Consider the following 7,199-nt stretch of genomic DNA (forward strand, 5'->3'; position numbering starts at 1 on the left):
GGCCATAACAATCTTAATTTTAAATGCGACCGACGAGGGGAAAGTAATTGTGCAAAACTACCTGGAACGACTTGAGGCTTTCTTACTGAAAAGAGCGCATCCAATTGTTCAGATCCTAGTGAATCGCTTAGTGACATTGACTGGAAAACTCGACTTATTTCCCCGACGGAGAAAGAAAATCTTGGTGAAGTAGTGGCTGCGTTTCCTTGCCTGGGAATCAACGTGGATGGCAAGTGTTTTCTTGTTTTCTATAATCAAACAACTGGATCTGGTTTTTTGAGACAAGGCTGAAAAGACTGAGGAAGTTCATCGTGAAGAACCACGCCGGAAGAGGCCAACACAGGACTCTTCTCCAATCCAAAAACCGCGTGTCCGAAACGGCCTCATGTAAAGAAAATGCCGACTACATCTTCAATGAAGCCGATGCCGTTTAAGGTTTATTTTTTAAATAACATTCAATCCACAATAAAGCTTTAACTTTGTTTATATTTACAGGTTGAATGGTTGAAGAGTCATCCGCCTGAGGAGATAATGACACAGTCTCTTGGTGAAGGCGACTTTTGGGTATCGCCAAAAGAAATCAAACAACTCTGACTGAACCTGGTCTCTCTGAAAGAATATCCCCGCTTCAGGACTTCAAATGGATCTCTGGTAATGTGCTGCAATACGTTCGAGATGTTTCAGCTAACTTTTTTTTTCCTAAAGTTTCGGTAGAATTTCAGTTACTCTTCCCGATGCCAAGAACTTCGAAAAGTCTTTAAAGAAAATTCTTATTTAAAATATTGGCTCTGGCTAATAAAAAACATTGACATTCCTGACTGCCCTGACGGTAGTTGATTTAGTCTCTTTTCGAGTTAATTTGTCATTTTCCGATTACCTTTTAACAGATGTCTTAAGGCCGTTTTCGTGTTACTAAAGCTGACTCAAGCATCGTTAAACTCCGAAAGTTATTTTCGTTTGATTACGGAACGACTGATAGTCTTTTTAAGGCATTTTTTTTCGTTTAAAGTTTACTTTTTCGTCTTTATTTATAACTTGAATTTTTATTGTGTTTGTTTCAGGATAATGCTGACTTGATTCAATTAAGCGAAACGCGAGACCCTCATTTGAAGCAGCCATTCTCTGCTGCATGGGAACGATGGAAACTCCTACAAACTTCTGGATTGTTATCGATCGTGATATAATACTGTGTGGTAACGACTTTGACTGCTTTCGTTAACTTGTTTTGTCGTTTTATGCATTTAATTTAAATTTCCTCAGTATTTGGAATCATTTTTGGATTTTTTGAGGTGCGTTTTCGATATTAAAATTCTTCTCCTCGTAACGCCTTTAGGCTCCCTAGAATGTTTAAGAGACCTACAAGGCTAAATTGCAATGCTAACACAATCGAGCTTAGTGAATGGCGCCCACTTTTATAAAGTGGGCGTTTGTTTAAGCTTGATTGTGTCATTTGATGATGTTTATTTTTAGTTGGGTGTTCCAAAATGCAAATACTGTTGTCTTTTTTGTTCTCCTGTTCTTTTAATAACAAACTGGGTTTTTATGATAAAAATTTGTTGTATTTGTATAAATGTTGTCTTGCACCGTTGTAGTTGCTCCTTCCTGGCCTAATCTCGATGAATAAGACTTCTGAAGACATTTTATTTTGTAATTTATTCTGTTGAGCTTTTTATAGATTGGTGGGTTGCATGAAGAATCGGGGGAAGGGTAATTCGGTGCTAGTGGAATCGAATATCCCTATATGGGTATTCGGGGATATTCGAACCCTATTCTGAACGGTATGCTACTAATAGAATACCCCCTATACTACTAGTGCAAAACCAAAACGCTACTAGTTCGAATACCCTCGAATACCCCCAAAAAACTGAGAGTGTATGTATACCTTTAACTGTGTATATAACATGTATATACGAAAGGCTTCTTTCGTTCTACTCTTAACATATGGAATAACATCAACTATATTATCAAGTGAATTCGTGATTTTTTCTTCAATGGTTTCTTTTGGCCTTTTCACTTTTTACCGTGTCTCCTTATCATCTTGAACAGGTTTTTTGCATATAGTTCAACGACGTCTTGTTCAAGTTGAGCTTTTTCACCTTGGACTAATTGACCTGAATAATGCTCATCTCAAACTTTAAACTAGGGTTTCATTTCGATTTCTTATTTCAGCGTGAAGTTGTGTATATACGCGCACACAGGTATACGCATCTAATTATAACCAAAAAGCCTAAACTCTCGCACGTATTTGCACACCACAAATGTATGCAAATAAACATTTATCAAATTATACACACGTATAAATTACTGAATATGTATATAATAGCGACGAGTGTATTTTGCTACTGGGTGATTAGCAAAAGTGGAGAGCTGATGTCTTCTGCTTTTGGCTTCCGTTTTCAGTTATATTTTATGGTCTGAATAACGGTTATGATTCTAGAAGTATACCTCTCTCGCAAGAGTTGTCCACCTTTCACCAGCTATATACCCAACTATGCAAATTCTAATTTCCTAGCTGAGGGGCAGTTGACAAGTCCTTGTTAAGCTTCGTGAATTTTCAGCTGAATTCATGCGTGTATCTCAGTCGTGCTGTGCAACGTTCTCTTTGAAGATGTCTTAAACCACTGCATCCGACTCGCCTGTTTTAACACGTCAGCGACAATGAGTTAACATTACTTATACGAGTCCAGGTAAATGTTCTCTTGGTCGTGATCCAAAAGAACATGATGGGGCAGGAAAAAGCCAAGTCTAACATTTATCGGACTTTTGCATAAATCCCTCGTAGACAAGGTGACATTTATATTCCTATATTATATAAGAAAGTCCACAACAACAAAAAATAAAAAATAAATGGTTGACCTTTTTTTTTTTTATTTATTTTCATTAGTTTATGTACCCGCAACTGCTTGTGGCAGAACTTTCCTTTGCCTATTAACTACCTAAGGGCACACACGTGTCACGTTCCATTAGACTGGAGGACGTTCAGTCCTTCTTTTTACGTATATTACGCACACAGGAGAAAAAAATATATATATCAAAAAGGGAGAGAGGACGTGTTATTACCGAAGCGGCTCTTCTGCAAAGGTGGCCATCATGTACTATAAAGCCTCTCGTCATTTTTCGCCAATACAAAGGTCGATATTGCGCGCCTTCGTGTATACGCAATATAGATAGCTATATACATGCAGCTCTCATAGCTTTAAAACAACATATAATATGATGTATCGTAAAAGCGCGAAAAAAAATACAGAGAGGCCCGATGGACATGTTTTTGTTTAGTTTAGTTTTTTCTATATATATATATATTTTTTTAAATTGGGATTTTCGCAAAAGCGTTGCGTGTGCTAGACCACCCAACAAAAAAAAACTCCATTAGGCAGAGTGTTTCCAACGAGTCACGCGTGCTCTTGTTTTGCTGTGTTGTTTAATCAAATACACGTATACGCTGTACGTCATATATCAATTCGAAAATAAGAAAAGGGTCGGACGTCAGAGAATATTTGTTTTCCAAAAAAAAAATAAATAAATTTGACGCGACTACAACACGCACACGCCCATCCATTTTCTGCCCACTTGTTCTTCTTCTTCGATTCTCACCTGCACGGCCCAATGACTTCGTGGGGACGCGATGGAGCCACATTGCCCATGGCAACGCTGTGCGACAACAATAACAAGTCGACGCAATTGTTAATTTCCGTCGACCACTCGAAAACATTTTTTCTTTGGCCATCACTCCCGTTAATATCTCGTATTCTATACGGTGTCTCAATACATATAATAGTACGTACACACGCACTGTATAAGGATCCACTTTGATGTGAGTGGAACAGGATCCCTTTTCCCTGGAAAATGCAAGTTTCGAGTGAAACGGGAGACGACCTAACAAAAGGGCCAGACTCTGCTGGCCTTGTATATTGAAAGCTATATTATACTCCGCGCGTGAGAGAGCGGCTGGATGCGCTATACGGAGTCCAATGTGTGAGTCTCAATAAATCCCTGGATGCGTTCGCATAGAAATGGGGAGAAAAAAATTGTAATGGAAAAAAAAAAACAAAATGCCGCTGTACGTCTCGATCCTGAAATAACATCAGAGGGCATTAGCTGAGGTGTAAGAGCTTCGCTATGACACGCCAATTAGCTACTTCGTGAGAAGAAAAACGAAAAATGCGCGTGACTGTTTCTTTTTGTCTGTGCACAACCAATTAAAATGTATATATTTTCCCCGTTCGCTAACAAGTCGTGTTTCCCGTAGGATCAATAAATACATCGCCATTTCTCTTTAATTGCAATCTGTAAACCCTACAGGAGGAAACAAATGTGAAGGAAAAAGTTTTCTTGTTACCATTTCAACAGGCAAACAAAGCGAAACGTAGAGCTTAGAATTTTAGATGCGCATTTAAATAATACAAGTGTAGATCGATCATAGGATAAGAAGCCCATAGCAATGTCACACACAGAGATACGGATTTACAGGCAAAAGACACGCACTTTTTCGGCTGGTTTTATCTCGTCCTCCCCCCCTTCGGACGGACTATGTAACTTCCTTTGGGGTTTTCAGTCCAGCACTTCCCTATATGCTCTGTGTGCATCAAAGATTAAAAGGAATAACGACGAAAGGAATTAGATTCCTCGATAATATACAACGGCCACTGTTCATTTTGTTTTTTTCGCTTATTTATTTTTCCGTTTCCGTGTAAATCGATTGCACGGAGCAAGCTGAAGGCCATTGCCAAGGAAGTCCAAAAAAAAAAGGACGAGTAGCGACTGTATATATACATATATATCATGTCGCCGCCAATAGACAGCCAATCAGACAACAGGAAACGGAAATGAATCCAATAAGCTTTCAACATTTTCTCTTCTCTTGTTGATGCGCTGATGTCTCGACCACACGAGCGCATACGCAGTCAACTACTATATATATTCAGGTCAACATATATATACGTACAGTATGTGCACGCTATATATATTCAGGACAAAATGACTCTGTTCGCTGCATATACCCGCTGATGAATTGAATTAGAATCCAGCCAAAATGTCAATGCGTCTTGCTTATATCTAGTAGGTTTTGAGAAGACGGCTTTCCCTCCAAAAAGAAAAGGAACAAACTGACGGCTGTCAGGAGGCGAGAAAGAAACCCTATTAAGAAGGAATCGTATACCGGAAGATGGTCTCAGCCCAGGTCTGGAACTGGTAAAACTTCCCTTTCTAACAAGACGAGATAATGAGGATGGAGGCAGCTGTTGCGCCCCTTTTCACGTCCATCTGTCTATATCTATCGACTTTTTACAAAGGCACTATGTCTATAGCTCCAATGTCTGTGGAACAAACAACAAGAATAGGTTCATCCGTCTTATATATATCCAACCTTTTTCCCTCTTTTACGGATGTAACGAGCTATAACCTCCCTGAAGGGTAACGCAATCCACCGTATCAACGCAGCCTGTGCGAAAATGCAGGCCCTTAACTAGGTCTCCCCACATTCTCCTTCTGTAATTTTGATCGTGAAATTCCCTCTTCTACTTTATGAATATGGCGATACAGTATAGAGGATAGAATTCTTTCTTTTTTTCAAGCTTCATTGATTATGCTGGTACGTGTTTCAATGTCTCCGCCTGCTGTGTGTAACAAGGATGTACATCAAGAAAACATCAGATTAGTCAGCCCTCCGTTTTCACAGCGAGTTTGGGCGCGTCCATTTATCGTTAAGGGCACAACACATCAGCCGGAAGGTAATCGAAATGTAAGACAATGTTATTAGACTACTGTTGTTGCTTGGCGATCCCTTCGGCACAAGTATCTCGAGGGCGATGTGCAATAAAAAAAGATAAACTAGACCCTGTTTGTTTTGCCATAAAAGAACGAAGAAGCAACTGTCAGACATGACGTAGCGCGCATTCGATAGTGATATGAAGACTTGTCGTTTTAAATCCATCAATTTTTGAAACAGCTCCATATTTTAAATGCATATGAACATGTCTGTAGGCCTATATAAAAAAGAACTGAATAGTTTTTATTTTTAACTCTTTGTAGTGTAGAACAGAGGGGGGCTACTTTCTTGTTTGTGTGCTGTTTTCACTGAAAATCCAATTTGCATATACAGCGTCGTACATCGACAGCTCTTATTTTTAAAAACTCTCATCCGTCTATCACCAAGGATGATGGAGATGACTCCATAAAAGTGCAGTATGTAAAAAATAAAGACAGTCCAATGGATAGCCTATGTACGAAATAGTACAGAAGAAAAAGGTTTATGTATAGCTACACACAGCATAACTGCCCCACTAACGGCGCGAGCTATATAAGCAAAATAGATCTTTTGATCTTTGAATCAAGCTCAAATTTTATAGTCGCAATAGACTGCGGTTTCAACGATTCTCCACCATAAAGGTATAAAGGACGTATAGTAGGCCTAATTTAATGACGTACATCAAGTTCGGCCTGCAAGGCTTCATCACATTCAAATGACATCATAGTTAACTTATAAGAAAGTTAAAGCCAAGTCAACCGATAGGCTTTTCGTGTCCGTACAAGTCCGCGTAAACCTTCGAGAAGATCTGAAAAGGCGAATGAAACTTAAATAGCCGCTCAGTTGGCAAAAAGAAAAATGGCTATTCCAAGAAACTTGATATACGTGTGCGTCCTTTATAGGTGGCTTGATTTCGTGGGCTGCATTGAAGAGTATATAATAGATCCTGCACATCAAGCCAGACTATATATACGTTACAGCTAAGCAGCTTGTTAGGCAAAAGGGGAAAAGCACCTTACGGCAATCGGATCCCTTCGTAGATATAGCTGTTGGCTATACATCTTTTGCCTGCCTGTGTCCTATATCCACGTTATTAGGCTTTTCTTCTTTCGTTTTTTTTTAGATTTTGTATCGCGGTCGAACTATCCCTTTCTCTTGACATGCACGGATGATATACGCAGCGAGTTGCACCCCCTGTTGCGGCGCTCATCCCGGCATTTATTTAAATAATGAAAAAAAGAAGAGTCTTATTGTCTTTTGATTAACGATTTTTCTGTCTTATCCCTACATCATTCAGCATCCACACTATTTAATGACGATCCTCGAATTGTATTCGGTTTAATTAAGCTATGCTGGTGCAGGGTTGTTCATTTTTCCTTCGCAGTTTTGCTATGTGCGCAATGATGATGGCAAAGCAAAAGTGAAGGGAAAACTATTGTCAGACGATGACAAC

At 39.2% G+C, this 7,199-nt stretch overlaps 1 pseudogene; it reads left to right on the forward strand.

Moving 5' to 3' along the window:
- Positions 1–396: 396 nt before the first annotated feature.
- Positions 397–1,368, forward strand: LOC123475849 (annotated as a pseudogene).
- Positions 1,369–7,199: the final 5,831 nt, after the last annotated feature.

This window comes from Daphnia magna, linkage group LG1 (assembly GCF_020631705.1).
Source record: "Daphnia magna isolate NIES linkage group LG1, ASM2063170v1.1, whole genome shotgun sequence".
NCBI lineage: Eukaryota > Metazoa > Arthropoda > Branchiopoda > Diplostraca > Daphniidae > Daphnia > Daphnia magna.